The sequence below is a fragment of the Coffea eugenioides genome, chromosome 3 (assembly GCF_003713205.1).
Source record: "Coffea eugenioides isolate CCC68of chromosome 3, Ceug_1.0, whole genome shotgun sequence".
Lineage (NCBI taxonomy): Eukaryota > Viridiplantae > Streptophyta > Magnoliopsida > Gentianales > Rubiaceae > Coffea > Coffea eugenioides.
In genome coordinates this window covers 44,283,470-44,297,300 of record NC_040037.1, presented here as the reverse complement: position 1 = coordinate 44,297,300, position 13,831 = coordinate 44,283,470, and the positions used below count along the sequence as shown (strand labels likewise).

General features: G+C 35.1%; 2 pseudogenes; both read left to right on the top strand.

Moving 5' to 3' along the window:
- Positions 1 to 5,983: 5,983 nt before the first annotated feature.
- Positions 5,984 to 7,452, top strand: LOC113766720 (annotated as a pseudogene).
- A 3,769-nt stretch (positions 7,453 to 11,221) lies between these two features.
- Positions 11,222 to 13,128, top strand: LOC113766719 (annotated as a pseudogene).
- The last annotated feature ends 703 nt before the right edge of the window (positions 13,129 to 13,831 follow it).

The following is a 13,831-nucleotide window of genomic DNA, read 5'->3' as shown; positions in this document are numbered from 1 at the left end:
GCTAGCAAATTTGCACGACCAGCAAATGATGGAATTTTCGCTCCTTGTTCACTAAGTGTATGGGAATGGACGCTTTTCACCCGAAAACCGTTGGAACATTTTCTTGGCCAAGTTCATCTTTGGGATTGAAGGAAGCTTTGAACCTGCTTGAATTTTCTTCTCATATATGAAGTCGGTATATGTAGATTCAAAATCTGATCTAGATGTTACTTATTAATTTCTTTTTTACTTGATTTGATGAGCTAAGTTCACGTTAACTTCTGATATATAAAAATACTATGTAACCAACAAGATTAAATACTACAAATATTTTTCTCGTCCTTTACATTTGTAAAATTATATTACTAATCTCTCTAAGTGAGGTGCGCTAGCTCTAAATTCTTCCACTCATTGGCCCAGAAATAGTAGTTTCCAAGAAAGAAGGGATATGGAAGAAAACAACCTTTGAGGGTTCTAGGAGTTTCTCTTTTTTACATTTTGGCTCCAATAATGAAAGACCAATAATATATACTACCTATTTCTTCTAGTTTTGGGAGTTTTGAGTTCAAGTTAGCTTGAGAGAAGAGAGAGAGAGAGTTTGGAAGACAAGAAAAATAACTAAAGGGTTGTGTCTTGCCCTTTGAGGCAAGAAACATGCCCTTAACAAATGTAACTCTCTTTATTTTCTCTTGTTTTGGTATAGGTTAGTGTAGTAGAATCTAGTTGTGGCTATCCATTTTTGTATTGGCTTAACAAGGAGGTTAAGGGATATGAAGAAGGAGAGGGTCAAGAAGATCTAGTGACAAGGGTTTTCTTTTTTTTTTTCACATTTTTATCTTTGTATTGAACTCTAATTTGTTAATGCAAGATTTGGATATTGTGTTTATGATGTTGATTTAAAGTATATGTCTTAGGTAATTGATTGAAATTTATATAATTGTTTGGTGTTGATTTCTTGGCTAATTGATGCTATTATCTTGTTTGAGTTATTTCGCACTTTTGCTCTTATAATCATGATTACCTGACCATTGATTATGATCATTTTAAGGTATTAGACTTACAATGAGAATTGAAATTTGACACTAGTTTATAGAAGTGTTTAACCTAGGGAATACACCCACAAAAGTAGAAATACACTTTTTTGACTTTTGTGGTTTTGTTCCATGTAATTTCATAGAAGTTAATGAACTTGTAGTTGATTTCATAATCATAAAAGTAGGTATGAATTAATTATAAGTATAGTTGGTATATCGGTGAAAGCGAGTATCACGTATATTAGGAATTACGTCATAACTTAGTCGAGATTTTGAGATTCATTTGGTTAGGGAGTTGTACTAGTATGAATAAGTAGGAATTCGATTACCCAATGAACTTTTATTTGTATTTGTCTATCCATTTATTGCTTAATTTATTTGTTTTAATTTGTTGATAGTTTAAATAATAGAGAAGTTATAGTAGTATCGATAATTGTCAATGTTTCTTGTAAGTTCGACCTTTAATACTCTATACTCATTTATAACTCGTATACTTACGAAAAATCGCGTGTGGGATATTTAAAAATTTATAAATGTAAAATTTAATTGTGAATTGAGTTTAGTTATTATCTGCGTATCTCGCACTCGTCATAGCTTGTGGGTCCTACATATCATCACTTGTCACTTGTGCCAACCGATTAAGAGCTTCACAAAATTGAACAATCAATCGGGGCACAAGCAACCGTGATTCTGGATGCCACTTCGTTCATGTTTCAAAATAAATTGCATTCATGCATTCTTTTTTTAAAGAGAGACTAGCCACGAAGCCAAGCATAAATCACCACATGAATTGAACAGCGACTTTATCAAAAACATAATCAATTAAATTACTTTAAAGCCACAATTCAAGATTGTCAACGTGGCACAATCAAAACAAAAATAATTGTAGTTAAAAAAAACTTGAAAATTACGACTTATCAAATCAGTATTATTTCCCAATAATCAATCATATTTAGCTCTGATACCACTAGTTAGTAGTTATTTATATTAACTTTTGGTGAAAATCATCATCTATTAAATCCAAAATCTTTATGGTGATTATTAAGAAATAAATTAATCGCAAAATTGCGGAAACGTACCTGAATTTATATTGACTAACTAGTACTTGAATCCATTTTCGGGTGACTTTTCAACTCAACACGTATTCACCGATCTCCTAAGAGAGCCCTTTATTTTCTTTTTGATAATTTTCGTGACGATGGGATATCAGAAAATAATTATTTTGTGGTACCCAAAATACGACAATAAGATACATGTGATTCAGGGGCCATAACCCTATTTATAGATAATTTTCTTGTTATCTTTTGGATTCCTATTTCAATCCATCATAAAAATAGAAATTATCCTTAAATCTCTACACATTAAAGACCCACATCCTATTAAATCTATTAAATTCCAAATTATAATTGATCACTTTAATTAAATTTAGTTTTATTTGACAGTTGCAACACATAATTATTCATGTATAAGTCCATCACATCACAACCACAAAAATCAACCAAAAAATTAAGAAGCCCTCAACCATCATCAGCGAAATCAATAAGAAAAGAGAAGAAGCAAGGGGCTGAGCCGATGGCTGACTTGGGTCCCATCTCTAAGTTGGGTCATGTGGTTGACCTATGTCGGAGCAGAGCCAATGGCTTAAGAGAAAGTGTGGCAAGGAGGTAGAAACACGGGGAGGTGGGTGGTGAGAATGTGGCTGGAGAAGTATCAACAAAGAGAGAGAGTTGTGTGCAATGGAGCCTAAGAATATTGTTTTCTTTTATTTTTGTGGCTTGGTCGGTAATCAAGGCAAAAGTGTCGAACTCTTTGGAATGGCCATTGAAGACTTTTTGATCTTCCAGTACCCTAGATTCATTACCATTGTAATTGTAGGGTTCCAAACATTATCAATGACAATCATTGATGGTCATACCCATTGCCTTCCCCCAAAATCCTCCAACCAAACGGTTGGCAAATGTATATCATCCTCGTATGACCAAGAAAAAAAAAATTAATGTGGCGGGTTTCTATCCCACTTCCACATCCTAATCTTGAAAACATCTCCACATAACAAAAAAAATTCAATGTGGCTGGTCTCTTCTCATGCCCACTACCAATCTTTAAAAAGTCTCCCCTTCTGGTGCCCATACCCCGGTCCTGTTTTTCCAACGGTTCGTCACAGCTGTTAATTTTTATTCAACTTTTTTTAAAAGTAATAACTAAACTTATGAGGAAAAAAAATCCAAATACACAACTATAATATTAAATACGAAGAAAAAAAATAGTTAAAGCTCGATCTAAAATTCAGACTATTACAAATCTTTACATAAAAAGTAAATAGCAAGAGAAACAAGGAATCGAATGAAGTTCAATAAGCATGTATAGGAATGAAGAAGAATGCCCCAATCCCCACCCCAATACAATCCTCTACATTTCTTTAGCCTGAAAATGAAACCGAAACACTATCTACCCATAAATGAATAGTCTAGTCGTGGAAAAGGTTTGGTGGTAGATTTGAGCCATAAATAACGTGTGTGCAAGGCATTTGTGGAAAATTAAAAAATATATATATATACAAATGAGTAGTTATAAAACAGTTACCTACCATAATGTGTTGCTGCTAACACAAGTTAAGATTTTCTTTAAAAAAAGGTTAAAATACATTTTTTTAAAAATAATGTACAAAATATTTTTTAAATAAGTGTGGGATTATTTGACTTTTGATGTAAAAGTAAAACATCAGTTGAAAGAATGACAAAGCATTTTTTACCGCGAGAGCGATTCTGTACTAAAAGACAAAATTAACCTTTAACATTCAACAAAAAAATTTCTCCCCTTCCCTTCTCCATACGCCGTCAGCCCTTGTCTATGCTCCTCCACGGCATCACCATCCCTCTAGAATCCATCATGTTTTTCCACCCTAAGACCAGTGTTACTATCGTCACAATTATTGTTTGTAGTGGTTATTGTTTGAATTTTTTGATGAAGTTGAAAACTATGGTAGGGTGGCTATGATTTTCAGCTTAATTTTAATGGCTTGACCAATGGTTTTTTTTTTTTTAAACGTAAGATAGTATTCTTAATCTGAAACTCATTCATGTGATTCGCGCTGAAAATACTGAATAAATGAAAGAGATTACAATGGCGAATTGATTTGTTATATTGGAGCAACATTTGGATCTTCAGTTTGGACGTTGATTTTGAGTGTGGAAACTGGGTTGTGTAGATTATGGGAAAGGGTTTGGATTTAAAACCATTGACATTTGAGCAGCATGCATTGTATTAGAGAAATAAAAAAGTTATCTCTGACAGGTCCAGAAATTAAAACCTTCCCGAGCCCAAACCCAGGGTTCCTAATTTTTTTTTTCAGCGGTTTTTTACAGGTGTTGATCTTAATTCATCTTTTATGAGAAAAAATATCAATCCATATATCAGCTGTAATGTTAAACACTAAGAAAATAATAATTAGAACTCAATCTGAAATTCAAAGTATTAAAAATTCCTACTTAAAAAATAAATGCCTAGAGAAAGAAAGAACCGAGTGAGGTTCAAACAAGCATATATAGGACTGGGGTAGTGGTGTCCCCCATCCCTACCCCAATACAATCCTCTACGTTTCTTTAGCCCGAAAATGACATGACTAATTGAAACCCTATTTTCCCATAAACGAATAGTCTAGTCGTGGAAAAGGTTAGGTGCTAGATTTGAGTCATATTAGCATAGTGATTGACTAGTACATTAAGTCACACTGTATGCGAACCAACTGATTCTCAAAAAATCGTGTGTGCAAGGCATTTGTTGAAAATAACAATATATATCAATGAGCAATTATAGAACAGTTACCTTCCATAACAGGTTGTTGCTAACAAAATTTACGATTTTCACATAAAAATAATTCTCTCTTGAAAAGAAAATAATTTTAATTTTCTCTCTTAAAGATTATAATTATAATTTTTCTATTTACGTTGATTTAATGATATTTTCTCAAAAAAATTTTAATTTTTTACGTGGATGGTTTTTATTTTTTTTGCTATAATTTTCAATTTTTTCTTTTTTATGTTGATTTAATGTCAAGTGCAGATCAGATGTAGTTAGATTTGAAAGAAACTAAAGTGATATTTCAATTTTACTCTTAAAATCTATATCAGACTATTATTTTGGGACTAATTTACTTTATTTAGAATGCGAGAGACTAATTTCCTTCATTTTAAAAGTGATGGATACAAAATAAATATTGTCAAGATGCAAGGGACTAAACAAATCATTTTCCCTTGGACTTTTGATGTCAAAGTAACAAACCAGTTAAAAGAAGGGAGAATTGTAGTTTTAGTCCCCAATGTATTACCCAAGCGCGGACTTGATCCTCAATCTATTTCAAAAAGTAAATTTGGTCCCTAATCTATCCAATTTTGCGTAAAATTGGACAATTAACAGATTCCTTCCAATTGAGTAACGGAATTTGGCGCGTGCAATGCACTCACTGTACCAGAACGTTCAAGTGGTTCCAATTTTGCTGGCCCCTGCAACGGGGCAAAAAGGAAATAAGAAAGAAGAATTGGAAGAAGGAGGGTATATAGCAGGCGGGAGTAATCAGAAAGAAAAGAACCACACACTAAGTGTACTAATATTCAAGGCATCCATTATGAAATCTTTGCTCGACATATAAATTGAGATGAGAAGGCGGTCACCTTGCTCTCAAGAATTCTGTAACGTTGGCTTCCAGTTCCGGACCGGAGAGAGGTGAGAAGGCGGTCACCTTGCTCTCTTCCAAGTTAAACACAAAAAGGAGAAGCGGCCGAAGGAGAAAGAGGAGAAGAATAATTCAAGCCAACTTTGGTCAGTCCCATCTCAGAACTCACATACCATTCTCTGTTTTTTCTTTTTTTTTTTCGGCCTTTCTTTCTTTCTTTAGTGCAATTTTCCAAGAGCCCCTGAGTTCTTCTTCTGCAACAAGCAACATTGAAGAAGAAAAAGAAAATTTAATCAAGATGGTTGAAGGGGGAGTCTCAAAAGCCGGCAGAACTGAATTCACGAAGTGCTGGCGCACAATATGGAAGGCACCCTACATCATGAGATTGGCCTTATCCGCTGGAATTGGAGGTCTCCTCTTTGGTTATGACACAGGCAATCCAGAAAACCACCCCACCCACCCCCCTCGTGCTTCATTCACAGAAGATTGCATCCCTTTTTATTCGCCTCTTTTAAGTTGCATCCCTAATTTGCTGCAGGAGTTATTTCCGGTGCCCTCCTTTACATTAGAGATGACTTCAAAGCTGTTGACAGGAAGACATGGCTCCAGGTACCACAACTTTCTTCCACTTTCCATCATCCTCTCTCAAGAATTTCTCCTTGTTCAATTACTACTACTCCAGGTAAACTGTTCTTGTTCAAAAATTTTCAGGAGACAATTGTCAGCATGGCTGTTGCAGGAGCTATTCTTGGTGCTGCATTTGGCGAATGGATCAATGACAAATTCGGTCGCAAAATCTCCATTTTGGCCGCTGATATTCTCTTCTTTGTTGGAGCTATCGTTATGGGCGTTTCTCAAGCTCCTGGATGATCATTGTTGGGAGAATATTTGTTGGCTTAGGGGTTGGGATGGCATCCATGACTGAGCCTCTTTACATTTCGGAAGCCTCACCCCACAGAATCAGAGGTGCTCTTGTTAGCACAAATGGTTTCATAATTACCGGAGGCCAGTTTCTTTCCTATCTTATCAATTTGGCTTTCACCCATGTAAGAATTGGCCATCTTCTTGCTCCGTTGTTGTCCAATGCATAAAGAGAGAAGCCGCTCTTTACTCGATTACATTTTTATCGCCTCAATCTACTTTTGCCTTTTGTCATTTGTGACTCCCCTTTGCCAAACAGGGTAAAGTTGACGAGGCCAAATCCATATTACAGAGGATTTATCCTACTGAGGAAGTTGAGGAGGAAATGCAGGCCCTGAAATCATCAGTTGATGAGGAAATGGCCCAACAAGGTTTTGTAGGAGAAGGCAGCTTGCTTTCAAAAGTAAGGCAAACCTTGAGTTATCCTGTTTTCCGGAGGGGACTATATGCTGGGATTACAGTTCAGGTGGCTCAACAATTTGTTGGCATCAATACTGTCATGTATTATAGTCCAAGCATAAAATAGTTCGCTGGTTTTGCTTCAAACCGGACTGCTTTGGCACTGTCCCTCATCACTTCTGGTCTCAACGCAATTGGGTCCATCATCAGTATGTGTTTTGTTGATAGATATGGAAGGAGGAGGCTTGTGATCACTTGGTGTGTGGTTCTTTTCTTTCTGATTCCTCCCGCCTGTTATATACCCTCATTCTATCAATTCCTCTTTCTTATTTCCTTTTTGCCCCGTTGCAGGGGACAGCAAAATTGGAACCACTTGCACGTTCTAGTACTGTGATAGCACGCGCCACGTTCCGTTGCTCAATTGGAAGGAATCTGTCAATTGTCTAATTTTACGCAAAATTGGATAGATTAGGGTTCAAACTTACTTGTTGAAATACATTGAGGACTAGTTCCGTGCATGGGTAATACATTGGGGACTAAAACTACAATTCTCCCTTAAAAGAATGACAAAATCAGAGTTATTCTGTACGAAAAGACAGAATTAACCTTTAACATTAAACGCCATCAGCAAACCAATTTCTCTCCGTCCCTTCTATCTACGCCGCCACCCCTTCTCCATGCTCCACCACGACGTCACCATCCTTCTAGAATACGTGATGTTTTTCCACCCATTCCTATCCTCACGACCATTCATTCTTGTCCTCCACTGCCAGCAGGTCTTCTCATAAATCGCCCACGCGCACTACACTGCCATAGTGTACTATAGTTTTCTCATTTTGATGGAGCAATGATGCGACAACTATCATGTTAAATAAGTATTATATTAATAAAACTTATAAAGTTTGAACTATTCATTCCAATATTTCCTTAAATACTTCCTATACAACCTCAATTGAAGTTTGATATTTCCACACAACTTCAATTAAGGTTTTACAATAAATTAAGGTTTGATGTCCACGTAGGAAGTGATACTTTAGTGACGAGGAAACCACAGATATGTAGCAGGATGCTTTTAATGCATGCTCAAATTCAGTACTCTTAAATGATTTAGGAAAATGAACGACCCCCTCACAGTCTATTGATTAATTATCCTGGAAATTGCTTGTAGTCTAATTTAATTATTCAATATTTATACAGAGTTGCTTAAATTATCTACACTTGACATGGATAAAAGAATTCGGAAGATGGTAGGTACAGTTTTCGGAACAATGATTTAATGATATATGAAATGTTAAAACTACAATATACTCCCTCCGTCCCACTTTGATAGTCCTGTATTCCTTTTTCATCTGTCCCAAATTGTAGTCCACTTTCCAATTGAAGAATGTAGTTGTATTTTAATTTTCCTAAAATACCCTTATTCAATGTAAGTTGTTGTTACTATAAACCTACCCCATTTAATGAGAGTTGATTCTTTTTTTACCATCAATTCAAGTTCCCATAAAGTTGTACCATATTTAATGTGAGGGTATTTTAGGAAAATAACAATTTAAATTTACTTTTCCAACAAAGTTAACTACTTTTTCTTAAACTGTGTGAAAAAATAAACAGGACTATCAAAATGGAACGGAGAGAGTATATGAAATGATATATGAAATGTTAAAAAAATTACAATATATAAACATAATTTTTTTAGAAAACACGGTAATAAAGAGTAAACTATCAAATATAACATTCATCCATTTACACACTGCAATTGGTCAAAAAATGATGGCAAAAAATACCATATTATATTTATCAAAGGTTAAATTTGGAATGAAAAGTCAAATTGCGCTAACATTTCAGATAATAATCACAATTTTTTTTTTGAGAATATATTTATAGATAGTTATGAGCTTTGACGAGGTGGTTTGGAAGCTCAACTTTTGCGATTTTTCCTGCCTCATTCCTAGAAAAGAGTTTCAACCCAGCATTTTCGTCAACATAAATGGATTGTCATATATCAAGATTATGCATGACAAGTAAAGTTCACTGTTAGGCTTTAGCACAAATTTCTCTACAATTGTTTCTAAGCAACAATGCCCTGTTTTCGTATTGAACTACTATAAAAGGGTGTTCACACATATTTACGAACCTTCGGTTGCGGATGTGGACAACAATTTAATCTCAGTACAAGAGCGACTTGCATGATCAGGGCTTACAGTATTTATGCATCGTTTTGTCGTTTGGCTTTGTTATGTTTATCTGATTCCTGCTGTCAATTTTAAAATGGGATAATTGCAGAAATCTCCCCTGAGGTTTCTGACATTTGCACTGACCTCCCTTATGGTTTGAAAAATTACACTGTCCTCCCTTGAAGTTACTAATCCTTTGCAAATTCAGTCCAAACGATTAAAATATTATTTTAGGGAGTGAAATTAGAATTTTTTATCAGATTTGCTCTTTGTGATACATGTCCAATGAATGACGAAGTACTATAAATCAATTAAAATTTAATAAACTTTAAAGAGTATAATTTATGAGCAAACATGCATTACTCATTTAAAATACCGACTCTTTACGGGTATTTTATTTTCAAATATTTAATTTGTGATAAATATATCAATATTTGTAAGTAAAATTCAAAAAGTATTACAGTAATATTCTTGCAAAAGGAAAATCGGTAAGTTATTTATTTAATATAAATTAAATATTTTTTTTTAAAAAGAAATGACCCATAAAGTATTAATTTTTTATGACTTTCATCCATTACATGAGTAAAGTATTCGCTCTTTATGTGCATTTTATTCATTTAATTTATGTTAAATATATAAATATTTGTAATTAAAATTGAAAAGTATTATATTAATATTTTTACGGAAGAGAGATTGGTAGGTTTTGTATTTAACAAAAATTAAATATTTGAAAGTAAATACAAATCTATATTTGAGCGTAAATATTTGTATTAAATTAAATGTTTGAAAGTAAAATACCCGTAAAGAACCGGTACTTTAAATAGTTACCGGCTCTTTATGGACAAACACGCATTACTCATTTAAAGTACCGATTTTTTACGGGTATTTTACTTTCAAATATTTAATTTATGATAAATATATCAATGTATGTAAGTAAAATTGAAAAAGTGTTACAGTAACATTCTTGCAAAAAGGAAATCAGTAGGTTATTTATTTAATATAAATTAAATATTAAAAAAAATGGCTCATAAAGTATTAATTCTTTATGGCTTTCATCTATTACATGAGTAAAGTATTGGCTCTTTATGGGCATTTTATGCTGAATCATTTAATTTATGTTAAATACATAAATGTTTATAACTAAAATTAAAAAAATGTTATATTAATATTTTTACGGAAGAGAGATTGGTAGTTTTTGTATTTAACAAAAATTAAATATTTGAAAGTAAATATAAATCTGTATTTGAGCGTAAATATTTGTATTAAATTAAATGTTTGAAAGTAAAATACCCATAAAGAGCCGGTACTTTAAATAGGTAATGTGTATTTGCTTATAAACTATACTCCTTAAAGTTTATTAATTCTTAATTGATTTGTAGTACTTTGTCATTCATTGGACATATAGTATAAAAGACAAATTTGGTAAAAAAATTCTAATTTCACTCCCTAAAACAATATTTTAATCGTTTGGACTGAATTTGCAAAGGATTAGTAACCTCAGGGGAGGTCGGTGTAATTTTTCAAACCACAGGGAAGGTCAGTGCAAATGTCAGAAACCTCAGGGGAGGTTTCTGCAATTAGCCCTTTTAAAATAACATATTTGTAGGGATTTGAGAAAGATTCACATAACATAATGCTTTTACCAAATTCAGAACTATCTAATGCAGTAGTTTTGAAACCTTAATTTTCACAAAGAAAAGAGAAACTAATACTCACAAACTGACAAACATTGAATAGTTCCGCATGGTTATAAAACCGGGGCACTGAGGGACTTGTATCATATCAACGACAAAACGGGAGAGTCAGAGAACTGTGGCGGAAAAGGAATCACAAGTTTTTTTTGAGTGTCCCATCCCAAACTTCACTTTCTTGAAAACTAAAGTCTATTCATACTCTATGTTCAATATGGTGTGTGAAAAGATTGCAACGCTAGATCGTAAGATATAGGCTGCAAAATCAAGAAGGATTTAGCAATTGGCATCCGAGTCACAGCCATGCCATTCAGACTTGTAACAGCAATCTTAGCCTATTTTCTAGTTCACATGGCAGCAGCTTCTGACCATGTTGGGTTCATCTATCAAGGATTTCAACGATCAAACCTAAGTCTGGATGGATTAGCCAAAATCACCAACAATGGCCTCCTACAAATAACCAACACCACCAGATTGCAGACGGGGCATGCCTTCTATCCTAATCCCATCAATTTCAAGAGCACATCTAATAGTCCAGCTTTCTCCTTTTCCACCCAATTTGTGTTTGCCATGGTACCTGATGTCCCAGGCATACCTGGTGCGGGAATGGCTTTCGTGATTGCACCAACAAGAGACCTTCCAGGAGGGCCTTCCACAAAGTTCCTAGGCCTCTTCAACGAAAGCACTAATGGAAATCGAACAAATCACGTTTTTGCAGTGGAGCTTGATAATCACCAAAACAAAGAATTTGGAGATATCAATGACAACCATGTTGGTATTGATATTAACTCTTTGAACTCCACTGTATCCCGGCCAGCAAGTCACCAAGATAATAACAAGAATTCATTTGACAACTTAAATCTTAGCAGCGGTAAACGGATGCAAGTTTGGGTGGAATACGATGGGGTGGATGGGAGAATCGATGTTACATTAGCTCCAATAGCAGCTGCTAAACCAAATACTCCTCTTTTGTCTTTGTCATGTGATCTGTCGCCAATTTTACAGCAAACAATGTATGTTGGCTTTTCTGCATCCACTAGTCCAATCGACATAGGGATAGCATATTTTGTACTTGGATGGAGCTTCAAGATGAATGGTGATGTGCAACCGCTTGATCTCTCTCGGCTCCCCAAGCTACCTCGGTTGGGACCTTAGAAAGTTTCTAGATTTTTCACTGTGGGATTGCCCCTGCTTTCCATGCTTTTGCTGTTGATTGTAGCTTTTGGGGTAGCTTATTATTTAAGGAGGAAGTGGAAATTTGCAGAAGTGCTGGAAGAATGGGAGCTTGCCTATGGACCTCACAGGTTCAAGTACAAAGATATATACATTGCCACCAAGGGGTTTACAGAAAAACAGCTGTTAGGGGAAGGCGGATTTGGCCAGGTCTACAAAGGCGTTTTGCAGACAAACATGTCTGAGGTTGCTGTCAAGAAGGTCTCTCATCAAGCAAGACAGGGAATGAGAGGTTTTATTGCAGAAATCGTCAGTATTGGGCGCTTACGGCATAGAAATTTAGTACCGCTCTTGGGTTATTGTCGGTGTAAAGGAGAGTTACTTTTGGTATACGAGTTCATGCCCAATGGTAGTCTAGACAAGTTTCTGTACAACCAACCAAAGTACATCCTCAACTGGAGCCAAAGATTTCGAGTCATCAAAGGTGTAGCATTAGGATTACACTATCTACACGAAGAATGGGAGAAGTAGTGATCCACCGAGATGTAAAAGCCAGTAATGTATTGTTAGATGGTGAACTGAATGGAAGATTAGGAGATTTCGGCCTGGCAAGGCTATATGATCATGGAACTCTTCCTCAAAGCACCCATGTAGCAGGGTCTCTTGGCTACCTTGCCCCTGAGCATAATAGGACTGGGATGGCCACAATGAGCACTGAACAGAACCAGAAGAGAATATAATTTTGGTTGATTGGGTATTTTCGTGCTGGAAAGCAGGTTGTATACTCCAGGCAGTTGATCATAATTTGGGTAATGAGCAAAGAGGAAGCGGAATTGGTGTTGAAACTGGGCTTGTTATGCTCTCATTCAGAACCAACGTTTAGGCCAAGTACGAGACAAGTTCTGTTGTACTTGGAGGGATCAGTAGCCTTGCCAGATTTATCATCTCTAGCCGTGGGCGTTTCTGCTGTTGGCCTTGGCTTCGCCCATCCTGACTTTGAAGAAATTACATCGTCACTTGCAACTTCCACTGACAAATCTTTCTCACATTCTGTAGTAGACTCCATTCTCTCCAGTGGTCGGTAATTAAGATGCTTATCTTTCTGATTTTGTAAATTTAGAAACAAAAAAAAAGAAGAAGAAAAGAGCTTCGACTCCCGTAATTATTTTGTTGAGTGCATTTTCTAACGTATCTGTTCTATTTTTATTATCTTTCTACCCACCAGAACGCCTTGTACTCTTTATTAGTGTGGCATCTCAAATATGCAATGTTTTAATATTGTAAGTCTGTTCTTTTCTCCTATTATCTATTTTCTAGATTCTGTGTGCCTTGTGAAAGGATTCATCAATAGCACTTATTCATAAACATCTTTTCTGAGAGAAAAATGAAATTGTTGCACTAATCATTCTGGAAATCGTCCCATCATACAGCTGAATAAGAGCAATGATAGCCCAGAGCACACTAGCTTCACCCATCAAATGCCCAAAGATTGAAACTATCTAGTTATTTACTCCAAAACGACTCATTTGAAGAACTCAATGAATCTTTGAAATTCTTTATTGCTAGAAATTAATTGTTCATTTCATTTATATATTCCATCAAATTTCAAAATTAGCTTGATAACGATTTTCTGTGAGCTCATCATGTGTCTAAGGAGCTAAGAAAAGAAGAATGGACTTCATAGTGTAATCAAAGAAAGGGACCATTAAACATGACAAAAGCTTAATAGCTGTCCATTTAATTTGCTTGGACTAGATATAAAAGAGGCACAGTATGTAAATATCTAAT